General features: G+C 41.6%; 1 long non-coding RNA gene across 1 annotated transcript in view; it reads left to right on the top strand.

Moving 5' to 3' along the window:
* The first annotated feature begins 547 nt into the window (after nucleotides 1-547).
* LOC111095833 overlaps nucleotides 548-26,843 on the top strand; it is a 41,545-nt gene continuing 15,249 nt past the window's right edge. The window contains exons 1-2 of the long non-coding RNA XR_005359278.1: nucleotides 548-3,646; nucleotides 4,751-4,835. This is a non-coding gene — a long non-coding RNA (uncharacterized LOC111095833). The remainder of the gene's footprint in view (nucleotides 3,647-4,750; nucleotides 4,836-26,843) is intronic.

Below are 26,843 nucleotides of genomic sequence, written 5' to 3'. Positions count from 1 at the left end.
ATATTCACTCTTCACCACCACCTCAGTGATGATGGTATATTTTTCTACTCCATGAGTTTTAGATTTGGCTGGGTACGCTTTGACCTCACAGTAGATAATACCATCTGGCCCTTTAACCTGGGACTTGGCCATGTATCTGCTTTGGCCAGTGGAATATTAGTAGATATGACAAAACGGAGGCTTGCATTGTTGTGCTTGGGCTTTTCCCTCTACCAAGGCCACAGAGAAGAACATTCCTTGGGTAGTCATCGGATCCACGAGAACAAGAGACACATGGTCTCCAGCTGACCCACAGACCTGCAGCTAAGCTCACCTTAGACCCTCTGACCCCAGATGAGTGAGAAAGAAACCTTAAGTGTTATGGTTTGGTTTTTGTTGTTGTTGTTCTGCAGTAGTATTGTAATAACATGGGGCTATTTGTCAGACTGTCTGTTACAGTGCTGGGCACTTAGTAGATGTTGGATAAAAATCTGTTGAACAGAACCAAATTGAGCCAGCAATCTCTGGCTCAAGATCTCTGGCAAGTCTCTCACTGAAGGGCCCCAACTGTAACATAATCTTTCAAGCACATGTCCATAGCTCTACATCTCAGTTCTTCTGAGGTGGTTAAATATTTACATATACACATGCCCACACACATCTATTAACTGTCCATCAGGATTTAGCCTACAGGTCCCTATGCCTGGAAGGGTTGAGCTATTTTGAAACCAAACCAATTAAGAGCAGCAAGGCCCTGAGGCTGAGGGAAGACCCAGGCAACTACAGATCCCTAAAATGTACAATCTTGGGGCCAAACTAACACATGTAGGCAAGATCTGAGGTCATGATTTGGAAAAAGCAGCTCCTGCATCTTATGTATAAGTGCATATCTGGCATGATCTTTTGTGAAGAGGCGTTTGGGTACTATTGATGGAGATTGTGGTTGGAGGAGAGATGGAACTAACATCACACCCTGTGCGTTGGCAACTTCTAACTATGCTGGGGATAGCACAGTCTTGTTCAGTTATCATTCCACTAATATTTAATAACCACAGAAACTAGTAATACACTAATACCTAACATCTATCAAGCACGTGTATGCCAAGCCCTTATGTACCTCATCCCATTCAGTCCTTATCATTGAATGAGAAGGTTATTGAACCCTCTGAAATAGGCCTGATAATTGCCTCTATCTTATGGGTGGGGAGACTGAGGCTAAAGTGACCCAAAGTTACACCACCAAGTATGTGAAGGATCTAAGTTTGAATCGAAGTCAGACCAGGTAGACAAGGACAAATAATGCACAGTCCTTGCCCTCACAGAAATCACATTTTAATAGGTAGATTAACTCCCAAATTATAGCAGAAGGGGTTTTTCTGTTTTTTAACTTATTATTATTAGTTTGGGGACGGGGCATGGGAGGAAGTGGTTAAATGAGGAAATGGTGCATCCTGGAAGCCGAAGTTTATTGGTTGGGTTGTGATGGAGAGTTTGCATGTTTGGAGTGGGAGGTAGGGTGGCCCAGGGTCGTAAGATGGATACAGGGAGGAGAGGGCACCCAGGAGACAGGGGTTTCTGCTACAGGTGGCTGGGCCAGGAGGAGGAACATGGCTCTGCTGTTAGTACAACAGGTCATTTGCAGGGAGAATACAGTATGCCAGACAGATGAGTGAGATGTGTACCACTGTGTCAGATGCACAGCTGCTTCTTCCCCTTGTGGTTCCCTGTGAAGTCTACAACAAAGCTGCACAATACTGAGTGTGACTGATTTTTTGTGAAAAACAGTGAAGGAGCTGAGGTTATACCCAAGGGTTGTGCCCACAGAGTCAGAACAGGACTGCTGAGGGCTTCTCAGTATCTCTGGGCTCTGCAGGAAACACACCTCTGGGCTGAGTCAACCAAGGCATGGCTTGGGCAGCTGAAGGCTGAGCCTTTAGAGAAAGCAAAAGGCTCCCTTCACACAGGCAGATTTAGTCACAAGCCAGGGACCACAGCTTGGCAAATGGAGTGAGGGCTGGACTTCTGCCCCCACTCACCCCCTCTGCTGGCTGTCTTCAGTCAGGTACAAGCTGCACTTGAGGTCTGCAGGGGCCCAGATGTCTGGCACAAGAGTGGCAGCAGACAGCTGAGTTACCAGGTGGTGGTGTGCTGTGTGGACTGTGCAGAGGTGTGGCAGGGTGCCTCCAAGCCCAGAGGATAAGGGTGCAGTCTGGCCTGGCCAGGACACCCCAGTTGGAAAGATCTTATGTTTAAGCTAAATGCTGGGGAATGAGCAGAATTTCACCAGATGACAGAGCAAAGGACCTACCTGCTCCTGGGGAAAGGTACAGAAGTATGAATTTTGGATACTGTCAGTGGCTGATTCACTGCACTGTGAACTGCAGACATGAGCTCCCCACAAGACTTCTCCGTGAGAGGCCCTCCTTAACCCTCGTAAATAAACAAATACTATGAGAGAAACCTCCATGCCTGTCAGGCATGGCAGCTTCAAAGCAAGTCCTGTAGTTCTCCTCTCACACGGCCTGAAGCTTCTACACAGAAGATGGCACTGGACCAGTAGGTGACAAAATTAGCAAACATCTATGCCCGGTATGTGAAAGGGCTGGATGGGAGGGGCTGCTGCCTGGAGATGAGGGTGGGGGGAAGTATGTCCAATGTAAGGGAGTCATAAAGAAAAGTATTTAAGATTCCTGTCACAGGATTACTGTTACAGGATTAATTATCTCAGCATTAGCTATCAAATCAATCCATCCATCTGATGAGCTTCCCTGTCTCCTGGCAAGGGACTCATAGGGCAGAACACAGGACAGGTGAGCTAGGTTGTAGGGAGAGAGGTTTAGAGAAGCAATTCTTTAGTAGGAGGACAAGGCTGGGTGGGGAGGCTGAGGGAAGTCCAGAATTACCACAGGACAGCTCATAGACAGGGACACAGGAGAGGAAGGGAAACTGAATTTGTCCACTCTCCTTTTCAAATATGGTGTGGTAAAGAGTTCCGACGTGCTGGCTGTGGTGCCAGGCTTTGGAGAACACACGTGAACAACTGTCTCCCGCTTCTACCTGCTGCAGTGTCTTTTCTGGGTCTGGGCCTAGGGGTACACACGCATCACGCTGCCCAGGCTAAGTGCATCAGAAGTCATGACTTCAGGTTTCAGATCTGACATACTGGAAACTCTCCTATCTCTGGAACACTGGTGGGTTGGAATAGGAGAGTTACCCCAGGAAGCCTGAGAGTCAGTGGGCAAGGAGAAACAGGCCACGCTGAAGGGAGTCGTGTCTAGTCAACCAGGCAGAACAATGGAAGTTGGTGATTGATAGCTGTGCATTAGCTTTGAATTCTTGGTGAAAACGCAGCCTACAGCAGAGCTATAATAGCATATATCATCTCTTCCCTGCGAAGGAGAAACAGTTGCACCTTCCTACCTATTAATCACATCTTCCATTAATCAGAATAACTCACCATAATTGTGATTACAGTTGGGAATCAATTAATGTTCACCTTAAAGTGTAGAGAGGAAAGCAATTAACATAATAGAGTTAGAGCATCAAAATGACACAAATGTTATTGACAATTACGAATCACATCTTGCAGTTTTCTGGTTCTCTGCTCTTTCATGAAGAGGTTTACAGTGGAGGAGGGGAAGCAGTCTCGGATCTTCCAGGTAAAAATGTAAGTTCCAGCTCTCCTAATTACCATCCCCTGAAAGCGATAGGCCAGTGGGTTTCAGGCCATCTTCTAAGTCTACATTCTAGTTCCCGTTCCAACAGTGAGGTCACAGGAATTGAAGGAATAGGTCCGAAGAAAGGTCAGAGTTTTCCTGTTGGTTAGAGGCACTGATTTTTCTGTCTTAGCTCAGCCTTTTCTCTCAAGAGCAAAGTGTGATTTATCAGACAGGGATTGTTTGACTGTTTGTTTGATGGGCATCCTCTGCAAGACATTTATATTAAATATATTTAACCTAATCTAAACAGAAAAATGGCATTTAAAATTCACATTGAGCTTTTTAAGGAAGCACTTCTTGTGTGTGTTTATGTCGTTTTGCTTGTTTGTTTGTTTCCTCTCAACAATTCTGAGAGGGAAATAGGATAGTGGGTTGTTATTTTTTAGATGTGAAAAGCAAAGTCTAAGGGAATGAATGACTTCCCAAGGTCACACAGTGAGTTAGAAGCAAGCTGGAATCCCAATTGTCTTAACATCAGGGCTGCTTTACAAAAATTGTTTTATCACACCCACCTGATGGTCACTCAAGTTCATGTTCTAGCCTAAAGAGCATATTGTTCTAGATGAACATTCCAGGTGATAGTAAAAGACCCCTAGTTCAGTCTGCCCCAGACCTTGAGCACACTCTAGGTGAAATTAGAGGAAACTGTGCAAAGGAAAATTTAAACTTGAAGAATTCAAATTCCGCTGGGAGAGATCTGAGCGGGGGATAATCAAACCCACCCCTTCATTTTCTAGACAAGGAGCCTGAAGTCTATGGTGGGGGGAGTGGAGAGTGCTTTGGGTTCATTCCCAGCTTTAGACAGAAACCTCATAGCCTCCCAGGGCAGGAGAAGAGGGTTATAATCCAGAACATGAAGCTACAATAACTGAAAAGGAAATCTTTGCAGTCCTCATCCAAATGTTTTGTGCAGATTTGCTTTGCATCCTTATGTGGTTCTTGAGGCAGAGATGCAAATGTCTTGAGTCATACCAAGTTTCTTGTCCATTTTGAAGACTAACTTATGCACATTTGCTGATTCCTCATGTAGTTAATCTGATTCCTTTCTTAAGATCTCTGAAAACTCCAGGTCAGCAATTCATTGATCTACTCTGTCCCTGAACATCTACGTGTCTGTCCTCAGAACAACCACTCCAGGTAAACAGAAGCTTCCACAGAGGGAAGTTCTACAGTCCCTGCCTGGCCCCCTTTTTTCTAATTTCTTTAGTTAAAGGCATCACCTAGAGGCTGAGCCCAGGGAGCTAGCTGAACAGGATAGCCCAGCCCTATCAAGAATGGCTGCCAGGGACCCAAATTTCTGTTCCATACAGAAGACTTCCTCCCATCACCAGCCATGCCTGTGGTCCAGTGTGGCCACTGCCACCTGCACAGAGAGCTCAGGATAGAGCAACAAGGTGATTACCCACAGCCTTAGCACTGGCTCTTCGTAAGGCTCTGAAGGACACTTTTGATTCAGTTGCCAACTAAACTCCAGAACATGGATGACCCATAGGCACTGAATTTTTAAACTTTTTCCTTTCTCTCTGTTAACCTGTGTCAACGAAGAGAAAGTGCATATGGAGATCTCCCAGGGCAATTGATTTGTAATCCTACCTACAGGCCACCCTAAGATCTGCTGCCCGAATGAAGCACAGCATCTCACAAGATCAATCCCCAACATCATGTCCATTAGGAGCTGAATCATCAAAGGCCTCCACATCCACTAGATGGCAGTAGTCAGTTAATCATGTAGAGAGGGGACCGCCTAGAGAAGCAAGATCCCCACAGAGCAGCCAAGCTCTAGGATTTATAATCAAGTCCAGAATATCTAAATATAAGGCACCTTCTCCCCTCCTCTAGTCCCTGAAGATTACTCTCACTCTTTTTAATTATTATTTGAAATAACAGCTACTCAGGTAGTCCAGAGTAGCTATTTATGATACACACAGGGCTACGGAAGAAAAGAAATAGAGGCCACTCCCCAAAGCTTTAGCTGGGGGAAGCAGTTTTTAAATGGCCCGTTGCTGAGTCAAGATGAACTGGATTCAGCTGTTAGCTCCTACTGCAAGGAATAGATTTTCCCTTTGCTCTTTTCAAGCCACAGCTCTCCAGGCATTGAGGCCCTTCCATCAGGGACCTCCGCCAGACCATGAACCCCAAACCACAGCTTACCACACAACTGTGCTGAGCTCTGAACCAAGCCCTAATATTAATTTATGGAACCACAGAGCGATTACAAAGTTGTGTTCTATTTTTCCTCTGAAAACCCCCTATTGAAGGATGAGTTTGAACTGGAATCAAGCCTACATATTTCTTAGAACTACTGAATTGGGGCTTTAGAATGTTCTTTGAACCCTGAGCTGAACTGAATCTATATTTCATAGACCAGGTCCCCTGGTTGAGACTCAGTTCTTTAAAAGAACTTTTATTTTAGCTGAAACTGCCTTCAACCCTGTTCTGGCCCCCCATTATGGAAAGTCTAACATCAGGATTTCCTGGTCAGTGCCCCCAAGGCAGCTTTTCATATGGAGATATCTTCAGTTTCTGCAGCAAACTCCTTATTAGGCCATTTTCTAGTTGGTCACTTCTGTAGCAGCCAGAGTCTGGTGGTTCGATAGAAGATTTATGTAGGACACTTGGCTAAAATATAAACAGCGGTTTAGAGAAAGGGAATCTGCCTTGTGTCAACAGTAATACGAGGCTGGGGGCCTCCAGCAAGCTGCATTGGATGTTTACCCACTGAATCAAGTCACTACATCATCTGTCCCTGTCAGACCAGAGGGGCCCTGGCAGGCTTCTCACCAGCTCTACAGGCTGCTTCTCAACCTGGGGAAGGATTCTTGGGCTGAACTTTCTCCTCTTACCCCTACTTCACCTGGGTAGAAAGGTACTGAGTTAGGGACCTCAGAATCTTATTTAATAAGCATATATTTCCAGCTTTTTGTGAGGTAGTCATTTTTTCTATGGCCTCTTGATTTAACAACTCTCTGATGTCTTTAGGGGTAGATCCAGGTTTCCTGAGATCTGAAGTACAATTTAGGGGGAGGGGGCGTTAAGAAAAATAATACAGATACAAAATTAGATACAAAAGTGAATATTAATGTATAGCAAGCCAAAAACTGAATCACCCACACACAAAATGACCATTAATTTGGAATCTAGGTCTCTTTCTTCTGAGATCTCTTGAGGCATTTTACCAGAAATGCTTACATATGAATGCTTCACACTGGCAGTTTGGCTTCTCCCTTCCCCCAGGAATACTCTGCATTCAGGTTGGGGGTGGGGGAGGCATGAAGGGAGGGGGCCAGGGGCTTTGCTTTGCCAGCTCCCAGGTGAGTCTGCTCTGCAGGTATGGGAGAATCCCTACTTAGTGACTCGGACTGCAACATTACATGACTTGTGCCAGGGCGCGGCTCTCAGAAGGTGTGAGGCTGAAATTTGCAGTCACTACTTCTGAGGCTAAGCTTAATGTGTTTTTCGTAGCTCTCTACTGCCTCCCTCCTTGGCTGCCAAACTGCTCTGGGACTCCGTTAGTGTAGCATGTAACCTCTTTCTTCAAGGGCCACTTCTGTTCTGAGCCACAAATCCCACAGTCCTCTTCCCTGTCCTAAGGAGAGGAGGAGGTTGTGGTCAAAAAGTGGGCCATTTCAACTTGCTGCAACTCCTTTCAGTAGGACGCTCCTTCCGCTCTTGCTCTGGGCCTGTTGAGTCCTGCTACCCGGAGGGTTGCACATCCTCATCTTCTGGGAGCGGAGGGCCATGTGAGGGAGGGGCCTGTGTAGGAAGGGCTGCCTGGGGGGAAGGGGCCATATGTGAGAGGAGTTGTCTGAGGGGCTGTGTGTGGGAGGGGCTTTGTATGTTGTGGGGACATGGGGGGCACGTTTAGGATGGGCCTGTGTGGGAGGAGCTGCCTGAGGGGCTGTGGGGGGTTGCCTGAGGGGGGCCTATTGTGGAAGGAGCTGTCTGAAGGAGGGACTTGTGAAGGAGGGACCTGTGTGTGGGAGGCAACTGTAGGATGGGCCTGTGTGGAAGGAGCTGAGGAGCTTTGGGAGGGGTGCTTAAGGGGGGGCCTATGTGGGAGGAGCTGTCTGAAGGAAGAGCTTGTTGGGGAGGGACCTGGAAGTGGGAGGGGCCGTGGGGGGGCTGTGTGTGTTGGGGGGACGGTGGAGGGCACTTGAGGGACAGGCCTATGTGGAAGGATCTGTCTGAAGGAGGGGCTCTGTGGGGGAGGGGCTGCATGGGGAAGGGGTCCTGTGTGAGGGAAGGGATCTGTCAGGGGAGCACGCTGTAAGGGGTGGAGGGGATGTCTGAGGGCAAGGACTTTGAGCAGCTCTCTGGCCCTGGCCTTTCTGGACAGATTCACAGCAATAAATGTGTCTTTGTTATGACCTTGTGTCCAGGCCCTCTCTCTGGGCCTTTCTCTTCTCTGTCACCTCTGAGTGCCCTTTCTCTAAACCCTGTCTTACTCCCTCCTCTCTCTCCCCATAAAATCTTCCTTTCTGTGCAAGGATCTATTGTTAGTCATTTGTGTCTTTGGGTGAATTTAAGTCATTTGGCTTCTTCCTCCAGGATGAGTTGTAACTCTCTATTAAGGAACAAAAGCTCTAACCCTTCAAAGGAATGGGAAGCAGGGAGAGTAGAGGAGGGATGTAATCTGAGTTGGTGGTGAGGATGGAGAGATTTTCCACATTTTTGAAATGATACCATAGCAGCAGCTGTTACACTGGGTTTTGTTTGTTTTGCTTCTGTAAGGAAAGGAAGACACATTGAAAATGGGCTGACCATCTACTGTGTGTCAAGCCCTGTGCTAGGTGCTTTCAGAAACGTTACCTTAATCCTCATAGTGTCTATGGAGGGGTAAGTCTGATAGCCTTTCAACGGATGGCAGAGCTGAGGTTGGCCGCCTGTATAGGGTCACACAAAGACAGAAGCAACTATTTTTTGGTGAGTATCTACCTTATGTCTCTGCGTTCTCATGAATATTTCTTATTCTTACAGTACCACCCACTATATAGCATTCACCTAATTTTTTTAAAATAAGAAAACCGAGGCTCGGAGTGGTAAAATGACTTTCTCACGGTCCCTGTAATATGGGAAATTCCTTTAAAGCAGTGGTGGTCTCTAAATGCTCTACCAGGTAGATTATTTCTGAGGCCTCACAGACAGAATAAAGGGCTCAGAACATGCAGCTTACTAAATCTATTTAAAACACAAAGCAAGAGGCAAGGGGGGGTGGAAAGGAATGGGTTAATTCACTTAGGATGGGGACAACCAGGTAGAAGGACCATATTCCCTAAATCCCGGGTTATAAAATACCCTCTGCTGCATCAGCTTTCTCTGCTGATGGTTTGGTTATGAGGATCAGAACTCAGATTTGAGCAAGAAGGCCCCACAGAAGGTGCCTGGGGCCAGAGCTTGCATTTGCTCTTTGAGGAGAGGAACACAGGGGCAAGAACAAGAATGCTTGCCCACAGCTATTGCCTGCCAGTTAGCCTCCTGAGCAGCCAAGAGTGTTATTTGCATTTCTTGTACAGAGCACATGGGGCCAAAATGAGACCATAGGGATGTCAGCCAGTGTGTTGCTGACTTAAGGGTGACAAAACTGTCAGCCTGGAGGTGACACGATCATGACTTATTCTATCTCTTTATATCTATACATAATATTCCTGTTTGTTTCATCATAAATTCCATTTATTCTATATATCTTTTGCATGTCTTACAGGTTACTACTTCATTATCTGTAACTAGTGTATCTTAGGAATTCTGCATTCGTCTCACAAGCTCGGAAGCTACTTACTTGCTTTCTATCTATGCTAGCTGTAGTTAACTATTGCTATGTAGCAAATTACCCTAAAATTTAGCTGCTTAAAACAATAATACACTTTTTAAAAAATTCCTCACAGTTTTTCTGAAATGGGAATTTGGGAGCATCTTGGCTGAGTGGTTCTGGCTCAGGGTGTTTCTTGAGATTACAGTCAAAATATCAGCTGGGTCTACAATAATTAAAAAGCTTACCTGGGGGACACCTGAGTGGCTCAACACTTGAGCATCTGCCTTCAGCTCATGGCGTGACCCTGGGTCCGGGATTGAGTCCCTCATTAGGCTCCCTGTGAGGAGACTGCTTCTCCTTCTGCCTATGTCTCTGCCTCTCTCTGTGTGTCTCTCATGAATAAATAAATAAAATCTTAAAAAAAAAAAAAAAAGCTTACCTGGGATGGAGGATCCACTTCCAAGATGTTATTGACATGGCTGGCATGTTGGTGCTGGCTGATGACAGGGGTCCTCAGTTTATCCCCATATAAACTCCTCAACTGGGCTGCTTGAGTTTCCTCATGGCATGGCAGCTATCTTCTCCAAGCAAGTAATCCAAGAGAGAACAATGTCTTTATGAACTAAGTTTGGCGGTCACACACCATCATTCCTGCAGCATCCTATAGGTTATACAGGATAGCCTTGCCCAGCTGAAAGGGGACTATACCAGGGAGCCTTGGAGCCAGGATTATTGGGAGCAACCTAGAGGCTGGCTTCTACAATGAAATACCATATTTCAACCATATGATTCATGATCATCATGATCATCATGACTGACGCATGCTGCTCCACCGGAGCACTCTGGAAAATGTTCTCACAGAGACACCCTATGGGACTCGGGAGGAGTTCCAGGTCATCAGAAGAACAAGAAGAGGAGGTGCTCTCTTAGCTCTACCATGACTTGTTCTCAGGGACTGCTTCTTATAGAAGCTGCTTTGTCCCCTGGGCATGTGAAATGTGACTGAACAGGATCTAGAATTTTTTTTCAACTCAAGACATGAGGCACCATAGTGCCATTGCATCCAGGCAAGCAACAGCCTCATAAATCTTGGCCACTCAAGGTGGTATTTTCTCATCACTTTTGGTTATGATGTTGTCCTGTGTGTTTGTTTCTGTTTTACTTCCATTTATGGGATTAAATTTGCTTCCAATAGATGGTATCTCTTTTATGTGGGGTGTGAAGAAAGATCATTATTAATTCATGCCTGATTTGTCCCAAAGCTTCTGGTGATGGCTTTTGTCAAGAAGAGCAGTGTTTTACCCCTACTGGTGCAGATTTTTTATGACCAGACACTCAGAAATGTTGTAGTCAAGTTATGCCTGGCTTTGCTAGGGTCTTCCAATATTTATTATGACTGGATTAGAAAATAAAACTATTTTATACATTATAACTATCTTCCGGTTGTCCCAGGCTGTCTCATGGTAGCATATGGTATTTCTTCATGTCTTGGCTACTAGAGCTCTTCCCTTGGATTGTGAGAAGTCCTTAGCATCACCAGGTTGGGATATGCATAAAATCAGATTTTCATTTATTCAATACCTCTTTTGGATCTTCCTTGCCCACACAAAGGAAAGGGACTGGAATGAGCCTCTTTAGCTGAGGTTCACTTAAAGTCTTAACATTATTACCCTTCAGTTCCTGGTATGGTTAATTTAAAAGAGCAGTGGCTTTGGGAACCTTATTGTTTCCTAGAGACAGGGATTTGCCCACTTGTCTTAGATCCATGATACCATCTCCATGACTGAGCATATCTTAGCATATCTGCTCCAATGATTTATGGTCATTGATCTAACCAAGAATATCTTCTCTATTCCCTTCCAACCCAACCAGTAACAACAGTATATCTTTACTTGTGAATCTCAGCAATACCTGTTTACTGCCTGGCCCTCTGTCACCGTACAGTGCAACGAGACCTTTCTTCTCTTGGTCTAACTCCTGTTCTGAGACAGCATATTGTCATTCAGGGGTCATTTGCTGATCAAAGTGAGTTCATCTCCTGTGTGACAGATAGGGAATGGCTTCTCAGTGGATGGCTTCTTAGTCTAAATTTAGTTCGAGGTCCCAACATCACTATCTGGGCCTGGAATTGTCAGATTTTAGGCATAATACTTTCAGGATTCTAGGCAAAAGTGCTCTTTTCCAAGTACGAGGTCCAGCACCTACTCCTGTTGTTTGATGGAGCATCTTCACTCCTGATCTCAGCCTCTTACACAAACCTGTCTCCTAGGATTCATAGATGTCTACTTTTGAATGAGGACCCAAATAACAAGAGATCTTAAGTTGGTGTAGAGGCTGGTACATTGAGCCCTGTTTTAATATTCTGTTACCCTGACTTCATATTTTTCTACAGTACCTTCCTTTGCACCTACATTAGATACACATGCCTTCTTAAGCATCTGGTAGGTTCCTCAAGGCTCTAGAAATGGTCTCTGAACTTCTATGAAAGCAAACTCCTGCCATTAGTCTTTAGATACTTTTCTATAGAAAACAAACTTTTGGGGCACCTGGGTGGCTCGGTGGTTGAGCATCTGCCTTTGGCTCAGGCATCAGGCTCCCTGCAGGAAGCCTACTTCTCCTCTATGTCTCTGCCTCATTGTGTCTCTCAAGAATAAATAAATAAAGTATTTAAAAAAGGAAAAAAAAAACCCTTTTATCTGCTTATAGAGATCTCACTAAAATTGAACACCTATATTATGGCCCTCATGCCCATTTACTTTAGAAAAACATCCAAACCATATATACCCCCACATTTTAGTGTTTTAGTTGGGTTATATCCTATCTGGACTAGAACAATGTTGGCCAAGACAAAGATGACTGTATTTAGGTAGTAGTCTGTCTGGGTGGTCTATCTGGGCCATGGTATGTTTCAATGGATAACTTCCATTTTTGTGTGGTGGTAGCGAGGAATCCCCTAGCCATAAGTGTGACCTTCATTAGTTCCTGGTTCTTAACTGTCCTTTACTTTATAGTTAGATATGACTTTTGAATGGATAAGGAAGGCTATCTGCCTTGGTTTCTGGATGGTTCTATGTGGTACTCATAGTTGAGTAGAGTATAAGAGCAGCTATGTGTTATTCATCCCTGAGAGATTTCTGAAAGGTTCTGGTGTTTCATTCTTTTAGGGTGAGCTGGAGACTCTAAAAGATCTTTATCAAGGTTGCCCACTTGTCCACTTCCTCTATCTCCTAACGAATGACTCCTGGACTGTGGTTAATGGCCTCATTTATTGGTCCTCTCAGTGGGGAAATATCTCATTAAGACCAAACTATTTTGGCAAAGACACATTTGGGGAGATATTAAGCCTATCGAATAGGGTCAGTATTAGAATCTATTATGATGATAACCACCAGAAGAACTCCTCTTCTTGCCAGTGTCTTTGCCATGACTCAGGTTGTCTTATCTTTAGTCCTCGCCCTTGTCTGTCTACTACAGATAGGCAGTGGTAATTACTAGGGAATTCTACTCTTCTATTATACAAATGCTTTTTTAAAAAAAAATTTTTTTTAGTACCAGCTGCTAGCACTATGGATAGGCCCATTGAGATTCCCTTTTATATGACTACATTAGCTGAGTATGTTGGCCTGTTGACTAAATGGGACTCTTGGTCTGGGCAAAAATTTATACTGACCATGGGTGACTCTGACTCTGGGTTTGACATTGCTTTCTAGTATATTTGTTGTTAAGGCAGCCCACTCTGCCATTAGAGATCTGGAATTTCACAACGTGGTATTTCACAGTGCTCCCTTTTCCATCTTCAGTGACCACACCATTCATCAGCTGATGTTTCTGCCCAATCTTTGAATATGAAAGAAGGACATTTGGTAGATTTTTCTATCTAGCCTACTACCTCCAAGCAGTCAGCATCACTGAGATGTCGGTTGGCCTTTCAAGAGTCAGCTGTGCCACTTTGCCAGCTCTGTGCTCTTTTTCTGTATGTCTTATCTTGTCCATGCAGGAGAAGTCCTGAATGAGCACATCCCTAATGGCTTAGTTTTTTCAGCCATTCATATTCTTGAGTTAAAGAGTAAAAGGTCAAACTTATGTTTTTGTGATCTGGTCATTTGCCTGCATCAGTATCTATAGCTATGAAATATCAATAGCCTATTGGTAGGAAACTTGAGCTTTTAAATATCAGAAGTGCCACATGTGTTCCCTGCCATGGAGTATGAATTAAGCTAAAGAGTTTTTCTTCCTTTTAGGGACTTCTTTCCATTTTCCACTCTATTGAAAGTACTGTTTCTTGCTTTGCAACATGGAATCTGTATTTATTTTTTCCACTATTTTAACATTTCCTCCTATTTCTCGGAGTTCAGTAAAGGGGGAGATCTCATGCTGTACTCAATCTGCCATCACAAACTGACAGGAAGCTTGATTTCCCCTTTCAAACTCAATTCTCTTCTCTTTATTGTGTAGATCAACTTTCCTCCCCAGCCCCTGCTCAACTCTGAACCCCTGTTTATATATGCAAAGACTCATTGATGTACTCTACTAAACAATAGATTATATATTCTAAGTCTCCTCTTTGGCAGCCTGGAATAATTGACAGAAGCTTTGATATTTCCATCTTTGCCTTCATCCTCCCCCATTAATATCAGCCAAGAGAAGGGAGCTATATAGAGATTTATATCCTCTCTAATATGAATTGTCTTCTTTTTAAAAGACAGATGTGATATTTTAAGTAATATTTTTTCTCTAATACAATTAGAAGTAACATTTATGGAGTACTTATGTATCAAGAATTGTATTAAGTAGATTACCAATGTTAGTTACAACATCCTCCATGCAGGTGTTCAAAAACAGGTGAGAAAACCAGGGCTAAGAGAGGTTCAATCATTGCTTATGCTACTGAAGGTCAGAGATGGAATTCAGACTCAGACTCATGAGTAAACTTTTTAAAATAAAGACTCTGATAGTAAAAATTTTAGGCTTTGCAGGCTATGTATGGTCTGTATCTCTCTCTCTCTCTCTCTCTCTCTCTCTCTCACACACACACACACACACAAACACACATTTAATATTTCCTTAAAAATGTAAAAACCATCTTTAGCTGGTGGACTGTCAATAACAGGGCATGGGGCACATCTGAACTGCAGGCCATAGTTGGCCAATCTCTGCTTTAGAGCATCTGTCTTTAACCACCATAGCTGGGAGTGGGTGGCCATATGGTACACATTTCCATTTTGCTTCTGCCTGCATAAGCACCATGAATACCAGGCATATTGTAGCAAGCATGGTTTAGAGGCAGGCAAAGCCTGTACTCTTCAGATAGCTGGAATGTTCCAGCTGGGTTTTTGCCCCTGCTTTCTGAAATGGGAAATAAGACAACAGGCATTAGGATTGAGTTTTTTGTTTGTTTTTAATCTCTTTGTCCCATTGGTCATACCGAGCATTCAAGGCTCTAGGTGAAGAGGCAGTGAATTCAGTGGCACCTTTTTCTTCTAAGACTTTAGGCAATAATTACTTTGCTGTTCTTTCTACCTGAGAGACATTTATCATAATGTTGTTTGGCGGGAAGAGGGAGATGGAAAGGGCAATAATTAGTCCTCATTGCCCTCCATCAATAGATAATTATTTAACATTTATTAGGGAACATCAAGGAGACCATTTGGTAGGCAGGGAATAGGTTAGAATTTAGAGATGGTAAAAACACATAGAGAGATTGACAAGGGATGTTTTCCATAGACCTAAAGGGCTCTTGTAGAGTGTGAAGAATGGGCAGGAACCTAGACTGGTTCTGAGAAGGCCAGCCTGGGTGACTGAAGGATGATAATGCCACAAAGTAAATAGGAAACACAGTTTGAAAGGGGAGGTATACAACTCTGAACTGGGTGAGTTAAAGTTTGAGGCCACTGAAGTTTTCATGTGGAGATGTCAGGCCAATACTTTGAAACACATATTCAGAACTAATGAAACTGCCAGAATGAAGAGTTTTGAATTTAGACCCAGGACAACTTAGACCTTAGAAAAATATTGTGTTGAGGTGTGTCTTCACAAAAGCTCTATTTAGAAAAATTATTTTGGGAAGTCTTGTGAGGTAACCTATCCAGTTATGTTGAGAGTGGGGGCAGTAAGATGAGAAAGTGACAGATGCAGAGGAGGGGCAAGATAGCGGAAGAGTAGCGTCCCCAAGTCACCTGTCTCCACCAAATTACCAAGAAAACCTTCAAATTATCCTGAAAATCTATGAATTCGGCCTGAGAATTAAAGAGAGAACAGCTGGAATGCTACAGTGAGAAGAGTTCGCGCTTCTATAAGGTAGGAAGACGGGGAAAAAGAAATAAAGAAACAAAAGGCCTCCAAGGGGGAGGGGCCCGGCGAGGAGCCGGGCTGAGGCCGGGGCGAGTGTCCCCAGGACAGGAGAGCCCCGTCCCGGAGAAGCAGTTGCTGCACCGACCTTCCCGGGCGGAAAGGGGCTCGCAGGGAGTTGGAGCAGGACCCAGAAGGGAGGGGATGCCCTCGGGCTCCCCGGGACAGTAACAGACACCTGCTCCCCGGGAGAGTGCGCCGAGCTCCCTAAGGGCTGCAGCGCGCACGGCGGGACCCGGAGCAGCTCGGGGGGCTCGGGGGCGGCTCTGAGGAGGGGGCTGCGGGGCGGGAGCAGCTCGGGGGGGCTCGGGGGTGGCTCCGCGGAGGGGGCTGCGGGCCGGGAGCGCGAATCCAACAGCGCAGGCCCCGGAGCACAGGGCGCCGGGACACAGCCCAGGATCCGGCCTCCCCCGGGACAGGCAGAGGCCGGGAGGCCCCAGGACAGCAAGGATGCTCCTGCCCCAAGCTGAGCAGATCAGCGGCCCCGCCCCGAGCCTCCAGGCCCTGCAGACCGAGCGCTCCGGAGTTACTGCGGGGGCTGACTCCAGGGCTCCAGAGCTGGCCCCGCCACTGAGGCTGTTCCTCCTGGGGCCTCACGGGGTGAACAACCCCCACTGAGCCCTGCACCAGGCAGAGGGCAGAGCAGCTCCCCCAAGTGCTAACACCTGAAAATCAGCACAACAGGCCTCTCCCCCAGAACACCAGCTAGATGGACAATTTCCAGGGGGAGCCAAGGGACTTAAAGTACACAGAATCAGGAGATACTCCCCCGTGGTTCTTTTTTTGTTTTGTTTTGTTTTGCTTTTTGATTTGTTTCCTTCCCCCACCCCCTTTTGTTTTTTCCTTTCTTTCTTTTTCTTTCTCTTTTTCTTCTTTTTTTTTTCGTTTTTTTCTTCCTTTTTTTTTCCTCTTTCTTTTTTCTTTCCTTCTTTCTCTCCTTTTCCCAATACAACTTGCTTTTGGCCACTCTGCACTGAGCAAAATGACTAGAAGGAAAACCTCACCTCAAAAGAAAGAATCAGAAACAGTCCTCTCTCCCACAGAGTTACAAAATCTGGATTACAATTCAATGTCAGAAAGCCAATTCAGAAGCACTATTATACAGCTACTGGTGGCTCTAGAAAAAAGCATAAAGGACTCAAGAGACTTCATGACTGCAGAATTTAGAGCTAATCAGGCAGAAATTAAAAATCAATTGAATGAGATGCAATCCAAACTAGAAGTCCTAACGACGAGGGTTAACAAGGTGGAAGAACGAGTGAGTGCCATAGAAGACAAGTTGATAGCAAAGAGGGAAACTGAGGAAAAAAGAGACAAACAATTAAAAGACCATGAAGATAGATTAAGGGAAATAAACGACAGCCTGAGGAAGAAAAACTTACGTTTAATTGGTGTTCCCGAGGGCGCCGAAAGGGACAGAGGGCCAGAATATGTATTTGAACAAATCATAGCTGAAAACTTTCCTAATCTGGGAAGGGAAACAGGCATTCAAATCCAGGAAATAGAAAGATCCCCCCCTAAAATCAATAAAAACCGTTCAACACCTCGACATCTAATAGTTAAGCTTGCAAATTCCAAAGATAAAGAGAAGATCCTTAAAGCAGCAAGAGACAAAAAATCCCTGACTTTTATGGGGAGGAGTATTAGGGTAACAGCAGACCTCTCCACAGAGACCTGGCAGGCCAGAAAGGGCTGGCAGGATATATTCAGGGTCCTAAATGAGAAGAACATGCAACCAAGAATACTTTATCCAGCAAGGCTCTCATTCAAAATGGAAGGAGAGATAAAGAGCTTCCAAGACAGGCAGCAACTGAAAGAATATGTGACCTCCAAACCAGCTCTGCAAGAAATTTTAAGGGGGACTCTTAAAATTCCCCTTTAAGAAGAAGTTCAGTGGAACAATCCACAAAAACGAGGACTGAATAGATATCATGATGACACTAAACTCATATCTCTCAATAGTAACTCTGAATGTGAACGGGCTTAATGACCCCATCAAAAGGCGCAGGGTTTCAGACTGGATAAAAAAGCAGGACCCATCTATTTGCTGTCTACAAGAGACTCATTTTAGACAGAAGGACACCTGCAGCTTGAAAATAAAAGGTTGGAGAACCATTTACCATTCGAATGGTCCTCAAAAGAAAGCAGGGGTAGCCAACCTTATATCAGATAAACTGAAATTTACCCCGAAGACTGTAGTGAGAGATGAAGAGGGACACTATATCATACTTAAAGGATCTATCCAACAAGAGGACTTAACAATCCTCAATATATATGCCCCGAATGTGGGAGCTGCCAAATATATAAATCAATTATTAACCAAAGTGAAGAAATACTTAGATAATAATACACTTATACTTGGTGACTTCAATCTAGCTCTTTCTATACTCGATAGGTCTTCTAAGCACAACATCTCCAAAGAAACGAGAGCTTTAAATGATACACTGGACCAGATGGATTTCACAGATATCTCCAGAACTTTACATCCAAACTCAACTGAATACACATTCTTCTCAAGTGCACATGGAACTTTCTCCAGAATAGACCACATATTGGGTCACAAATCGGGTCTGAACCGATACCAAAAGATTGGGATCGTCCCCTGCATATTCTCAGACCATAATGCCTTGAAATTAGAACTAAATCACAACAAGAAGTTTGGAAGGACCTCAAACACGTGGAGGTTAAGGACCATCCTGCTAAAAGATGAAAGGGTCAATCAGGAAATTAAGGAAGAATTAAAAAGATTCATGGAAATTAATGAGAATGAAGATACAACCGTTCAAAATCTTTGGGATGCAGCAAACGCAGTCCTAAGGGGGAAATACATCGCAATACAAGCATCCATTCAAAAACTGGAAAGAACTCAAATACAAAAGCTAACCTTACACATAAAGGAGCTAGAGAAAAAACAGCAAACATATCCTACACCCAGGGGAAGAAGGGAGTTAATAAAGATTGGAGCAGAACTCAACGAAATCGAGACCAGAAGAACTGTGGAACAGATCAACAGAACCAGGAGTTGGTTCTTTGAAAGAATTAATAAGATAGATAAACCATTAGCCAGCCTTATTAAAAAGAAGAGAGAGAAGACTCAAATTAATAAAATCATGAATGAGAAAGGAGAGATCACTACCAACACCAAGGAAATACAAACGATTTTAAGAACATATTATGAACAGCTATATGCCAATAAATTAGGCAATCTAGAAGAAATGGACGCATTCCTGGAAAGCCACAAACTACCAAAACTGGAACAGGAAGAAATAGAAAACCTTAACAGGCCAATAACCAGGGAGGAAATTGAAGCAGTCATCAAAAACCTCACAAGACACAAGAGTCCAGGGCCAGATGGCTTCCCAGGGGAATTTTATCAAACGTTTAAAGAAGAAACCATACCTATCCTAAAGCTGTTTGGAAAGATAGAAAGAGATGGAGTACTTCCAAATTCGTTCTATGAGGCCAGCATCACCTTAATTCCAAAACCAGACAAAGACCCCACCAAAAAGGAGAATTACAGACCAATATCCCTGATGAACATGGATGCAAAAATTCTCAACAAGATACTGGCCAATAGGATCCAACAGTACATTAAGAAAATTATTCACTGTGACCAAGTAGGATTTATCCCCGGGATGCAAGGCTGGTTCAACACCCGTAAAACAATCAATGTGATTCATCATATCAGCAAGAGAAAAACCAAGAACCATATGATCCTCTCATTAGATACAGAGAAAACATTTGACAAAATACAGCATCCATTTCTGATCAAAACTCTTCAGAGTGTAGGGATAGAGGGAACATTCCTCAACATCTTAAAAGCCATCTACGAAAAGCCCACAGCAAATATCATTCTCAATGGGGAAGCACTGGATCAGGAACAAGACAGGGATGTCCGCTCTCACCACTGCTATTCAACATAGTACTGGAAGTCCTAGCTTCAGCAATCAGACAACAAAAAGACATTAAAGGCATTCAAATTGGCAAAGAAGAAGTCAAACTCTCCCTCTTCGCCGATGACATGATACTCTACATAGAAAACCCAAAAGTCTCCACCCCAAGATTGCTAGAACTCATACAGCAATTCGGTAGCATGGCAGGATACAAAATCAATGCCCAGAAATCAGTGGCATTTCTATACACTGACAATGAGACTGAAGAAAGAGAAATTAAGGAGTCAATCCCATTTATAATTGCACCCAAAAGCATAAGATACCTAGGAATAAACCTAACCAAAGATGTAAAGGATCTATATCCTCAAAACTATAGAACACTTCTGAAAGAAATTGAGGGAGACACAAAGAGATGGAAAAATATTCCATGCTCATGGATTGGCAGAATTAACATTGTAAAAATGTCAATGTTACCCAGGGCAATATACACGTTTAATGCAATCCCTATCAAAATACCATGGACTTTCTTCAGAGAGTTAGACCAAATTATTTTAAGATTTGTGTGGAATCAGAAAAGACCCCGAATAGCCAGGGGAATTTTAAAAAAGAAAACCATATCTGGGGGCATCACAATGCCAGATTTCAGGTTGTACTACAAAGCTGTGGTCATCAAGACAGTGTGGTACTGGCACAAAAACAGACACATAGATCAGTGGATCAGAATAGAGAACCCAGAAGTGGACCCTCAACTTTATGGTCAACTAATATTCAATAAAGGAGGAAAGACTATCCATTGGAAGAAAGACAGTCTCTTCAATAAATGGTGCTGGGAAAATTGGACATCCACATGCAGAAGAATGAAACTAGACCACTCTCTTTCACCATACACAAAGATAAACTCAAAATGGATGAAAGATCTAAATGTGAGACAAGATTCCATCAAAATCCTAGAGGAGAACACAGGCAACACCCTTTTTGAACTCAGCCACAGTAACTTCTTGCAAGATACATCCACGAAGGCAAAAGAAACAAAAGCAAAAATGAACTATTGGGACTTCAACAAGATAAGAAGCTTTTGCACAGCAAAGGATACAGTCAACAAAACTAAAAGACAACCTACAGAATGGGAGAAGATATTTGCAAATGACGTATCAGATAAAGGGCTAGTTTCCAAGATCTATAAAGAACTTATTAAACTCAACACCAAAGAAACAAACAATCCAATCATGAAATGGGCAAAAGACATGAACAGAAATCTCACAGAGGAAGACATAGACATGGCCAACATGCACATGAGAAAATGCTCTGCATCACTTGCCATCAGGGAAATACAAATCAAAACCACAATGAGATACCACCTCACACCAGTGAGAATGGGGAAAATTAACAAGGCAGGAAACCACAAATGTTGGAGGCGATGCGGAGAAAAGGGAACCCTCTTGCACTGTTGGTGGGAATGTGAACTGGTGCAGCCCCTCTGGAAAACTGTGTGGAGGTTCCTCAAAGAGTTAAAAATAGATCTGCCCTACGACCCAGCAATTGCACTGTTGGGGATTTACCCCAAAGATACAGATGCAATGAAATGCCGGGACACCTGCACCCCGATGTTTATAGCAGCAATGGCCACAATAGCCAAACTGTGGAAGGAGCCTCGGTGTCCATCGAAAGATGAGTGGATAAAGAAGATGTGGTTTATGTATACAATGGAATATTACTCAGCTATTAGAAATGACACATACCCACCATTTGCTTCAAGGTGGATGGAACTGGAGGGTATTATGCTGAGTGAAGTAAGTCAATCGGAGAAGGACAAACAGTGTATGTTCTCATTAATTTGGGGAATATAAATAATAGTGAAAGGGAATATAAGGGAAGGGAGAAGAAATGTGTGGGAAATATCAGAAAGGGAGACAGAACGTAAAGACTGCTAACTCTGGGAAACGAACTAGGGGTGGTAGAAGGGGAGGAGGGCGGGGGGTGGGAGTGAATGGGTGACGGGCACTGGGGGTGGGGGTTAATCTGTATGTTAGTAAATTGAACACCAATAAAAATAAATTTAACAAAAAAGAGAAAAAAAAAGAAAGTGACAGATGCAAAAGATATTTTGCAAAAGCTGAGCAAAACAAATTACAGATTTTTAAAATGCTTCAAAATAGCATTTGCAAAGTATCTTACTTTTAAAAATTCTAATTATTGGAAAAATTAGTACAATAAATATCTATATTCTCATCACACATTCTCTGGTTATTGTTAATAATTATTGCTATGTTATTAACAATAATAATAATCATTACTGCCATTCTTGCTTTCTTTTTTCAGATAAAGGAATTCTTCTATACAGACACATTATAATGATCACACACAAGATATTTAACAAAGATAGCATAATATTATCTAATATATAACCTATATTCAAACAATGTCCTTTATAGCTATTTTTTTCAATATGCAATCAATGGTCCAGCATTGCATTTAGTTTATTATGTCTTTTTAATCTTCTTTAATTTAGAATATTTCCCCTTCCTCTTGTTCTTTTATGATATTGACCTTTTGAAGAATTTAGACCACTGGCTTTGAAGAATCCCTGATGATTTGGATTTTTCTGAATGCTTCTTCATGATTAGATTCAAGTTTGCAGTTTTGGGCTGATATAGGTGTAGGTGGTCTGCATCCCAGTCAGAGAACATCAGAAGGCAATGAGATTGGTTTGTCCCATTATCACTCTTAGGTTTGATTTTTTGGTTAACTTGGTGTCTGCCAGATTTCTTCGTCACAAAGGCACCTTTTCCCTTACCTATTGGATGGTACTTTGAGATTATTTGAATATTTTGGTCTCTAAAATCATTTACTTAATATGTTAGCATCCATTGATTATCTTTGCTTGAAGCAATTATTACATTAGTAGTTGAAATTCTCCATTTGCTAGCTGTCATTCTTCTCTAAAAAAGAATGCCAATTTTTGTTTTTTAATATTGTTTTGGACACAGGGATTTTTAAGAAGTATTAAATTTAATATGTTAAAATCTATTACTATCATTATTACATACAGTGTAATGTACAGATCTTAAATACACAGATGAATTTTGACAAGCATATACACTCCTATAACTCACTCCTCTGTATAGAACAGTTCCATCACCACAGAAAGTTTTCCCTTTCTATTTAGTGTCCTTTTCTAGTTAATGCCTATAATCACCCTAAGCATCACTTTTCCTTATTCTTTAAATACTCAAATTATTCCAAATTTGGCTAAGGAGAACCTCTTTAAGCTGGCTTTTTTTTTTTTTTTTTTTAAATCATACTCCCATGTGTTTGAGTATGTCCTTGCTTCAGTAACTGATGTTTTGATCAGGTATTTCTTCAAGATGCTCCTATTCTTTTTGTGTCAGATGGTATTTAGAAACCAAGATGTGGTTGCTGGATGCATTAGTTTCCTAGGGCTGCTATAGCAAAGCACCACAATTAGGTAGCTTAAAACAACAGAAGTTTATTGTCTCACTGTTCTGGAGGTTAGAAGTCTAAGATCAGTGTTGGCAAAGTCATGCTTTCTCTGGAAGTTCTGAGAGAGAATCCTTCCCTGCCTTTTCCTAGCCTCTGGCAGTTTCCAGCAGTCCTTGGTATTCCTCGGCTTGTGGCTACCTCACTTCACTATCTGCATGTATCTTTATCTGTCTTTCCCCTGTGTATCTTCATGGCTATTTCTCTCTTTAGGACTCATCCTAATCCAGTATGCTCTCATCTTAACTTGATTACATCTGCAAGGACCCACTTTCCAAATTAGGTCACATTCACAAGTGTTAGGGTTAGGACTTCAACATATCTTTGCGGGGAACACAATTCAACTTACTATACTGGGTATACGTGTTGAAACAAAGATGTCATTATTTTTCTGGACCATTTTAGTGAGCACACCAAGGCTAAAATATGCATCTATATATCAAACATAATCGTTCATTTATACTGATATACTGAATTCCAATTCCATTGAATCCTGGCTGATAGGATTTTCCGCCTCCTACAATAAAAATAAAATAGTATCAGAATTCAATATAACACGACAAAAAACAAGATTAAAATTAAAATTCAAGATTTTTTGCAGATCCTTTTGTCCTTAGAATATATTTCACTGAGGTTCTTCAGCCAAGTATTGTGTTCAAAAGGTACTTGAATTACTTCTTTTTTCCATATGGTTATATTATCGCTTTGATATGCAATTAGAGCTGTTTGTTGTTGGGGGTGTTTTTGTTTTGGTATTCAATGTTAGATATCTTTCCTGATTTAGTTTCTGTTTTGAATATGTAAATCATTAGCTTCTTGGTGATTTAGCTTAGTCTTTTAATATGTGAAAAGTATATTTAGAGAATTCTCTCTCCCTTCTCTAATCCTTTGTATGCCAACTCACCACCCTCTCAACCTCCCAGCCCCCCATCTTAGATATAATCAATTTCCTAGTTTACCTTCTTGTGTTTTGTTTTGTAAACACAAATACATATATATATATATACACACACACACACACATACACATACGTATCTTTCCTTATATCTCCTTATTCTTACACAAAAGCAAGTGTATTCAAAAGCCTGTGCATCTTGCTATTTTGTTCAGTTTACATCAGTCACTCAATATCTGTTCATAGATATCCTCCTCACTTGTTATCATTGTACAGTCCTCCATCATGTGCTTATATTATCAATTATTTAATCATATTTCTGCTGATGAGCATTTAGATAATTTCTAAATATTTTTCTTGCAAATAATGCAGCTAAGAAAAACCTTGCGATCGTTTTCATTTTGTAATTGTTGAAGGATTATCTTCAGGGTAAACTTTGAAAATGAGATTGCTGAGTCACAGGGCAAACGTATTGGTAGCTGTATTTGATATTACCTTATTTCTTTCCATAGGAGTGGTGCCATTTTTTCATTCCCACTGTTGTGTCTGAAAGTAACTTTTCCCCTACTGCTTTATAACAGAGAGGCTGCCAAACTTTTGAAATTTTTGCTGATTTCTTGGTTGAGAATATAGCTTTGTTTTAATTTATATTTCTTCATTCTGAGTGAAATTGAACATCTATTAATGTATTTAAAGGACATTATATATATTTTTTGGTGAACTGTTTATAGCTTTTAACAATTTTTCTATCTGATTTGTTTCAAAAATTTATTCTAAGTATTAATACATTAGGGATATCAGTCCTTTTACTGTTACACATGTTGTACTTTTTGTCTCCCAATTTACCATTTGTCTTTAAATTGTACTGATGTTTTTTTTGTCATATAAAAGATTTTTTTAATGTAATCGATCAGTTAATTGTTTTTACTATTGCTGGATCTCTAATTATAGTTAAAAGCCTTTTCTCATATCTAGTATCCGTGTGGTTCCATCTTTACATTAAGATCTTTTGTGCATTTGGAGTTATTCTGCTAATGATAGGAAGAATGAAGCCACTTTTATCATTTTTTTCAAAGGTGCTTCAATTCTAATTCCATTTGTTAGAAAGTCCATTTTTTTCGTTGATTTGAGATATCAGCTGTCTAATACACTAACTTCTGTATATACTTGCTATCTGTCTACTTCCTATTCCAGACTACTAGGCCTGAATTTTTTTGTCTGATTTTGGAATCCTAACCTTTCTTATTGTTTCCATTTGCCTGATATAACTTGCCCGTCAATTTATTTTTAGAATCACTTTATTTTTTTGACATGTCTTTTGTATTCACTTCATTTTAGATATGTCTTTTGTATTTACCATAAAATTGGGTTTTGCTCTTTGAACTAACTTGGAAATTTCCTTATTTTAATAGATAAATTAGTATATTTATATTTATTAATGTGACAAATATGACTAATGTCATACCTTTGTGTTATATTTACCATAAGTATTGTTGTATTTACTACTCTGTTTTCTACTATCTGTTCTTTGCTGTTTTTCTTTTTTGTAGTTCTTTCAGGATTTAAGAATTTATATGGTTGTTCTAGTATTTGATACATTTTATAACACCCACAATCCCCTTTTCTCCTACTTAGGCATTTGCTATTTGGTTGTCAAGTTTAAATGTGAACCTTTGACCCCTCTCTACTACCTATGAGTTTATTCTAGTTTCTTGTCTCTCTCTCACTTCCCCACTCAACTTCGCTTTACATTTACCTTATAGGACGTTTAACATTTGCATTATGGTCTTACACCCTCAGCCCACAGTGGTTTTAGTCTAAAGCAACAGTTAAACATATTCAGTACTTGCTCTAACTCCTTTCTTGATGTTTCCTAGATATCTCCTGGTTAAGTCTGACTTTTAAAATTGTTCAGAAAGGGTTTCTGAGTACAGATTTCCTACTGTTCTTGCATGTTTACATCTCTTCCTCTAGCCCAGCTATTTGATGGACAAATTGATTAGATATAAATCCTTTGTTCACACTCTTTTCTTGAGTTTTTTGAAAGTACTGTTCCATTGTTGGGAGAAGTTGAAAGTCTGACTTCAAGTCTTTGCTTCAAACATGAAGGCTAGAGGAAAGTTTTAAGTGTGATCTCATATGTAAGCATTCCAGTCAATTTTCCTGGGTAAATGGTGGGGCATTTCAATATGCAGATTCTGGGCTTCCTTCATTTCTACAAAGTTTTCATGGATCATAGCTTTGAATATTATTTCTGTTCTATTCTTTTTCTTCTCAGAGACTCCCAATTATGTATGTTGGATTATCTTTTCTATCTTCAATATTAATCACTTTTTCTCTGATTTGTTTTTTAAACACCTTTACATCATTTTTGTTTTCTTGATTGTATCTTTCTTTAATGTTTGTTATTATATTTTCAGTTAACTATATTCTCTTTTGGGCACTTTGCAATTTAGTTGTCACTTCTAAGATGATTTTGCCTTTTTTTCAGCTTGTTTCCTAAGTTTGGTCAACTCCTATTTCATATATTTCTGTTTTTTGTCCTGTTTCAAATTTTTGAGTTTTTAATTTAAATTGTTTTCATATGTGACAATATCCATTTAAGGATATTTAATCCAGGTTGGGGTGTGGTGGTACAGTTTTGTTCTGCTTCATGGTTGGATTTGGGGGAGAATTTTAACCGACTGAACTATTTAAAAATTTCTGACTTTTTATGGTAACTTTTTTTTGCTTAAAATATTTATTTTCCCAGGCTAGCAGTA

The sequence above is a fragment of the Canis lupus genome, chromosome 5, assembly GCF_011100685.1.
Source record: "Canis lupus familiaris isolate Mischka breed German Shepherd chromosome 5, alternate assembly UU_Cfam_GSD_1.0, whole genome shotgun sequence".
Taxonomy (NCBI): Eukaryota; Metazoa; Chordata; class Mammalia; order Carnivora; family Canidae; genus Canis; species Canis lupus.
The sequence above is the reverse complement of the archived record's forward strand: the minus strand, read 5'-3'. Positions and strand labels throughout refer to the sequence as shown.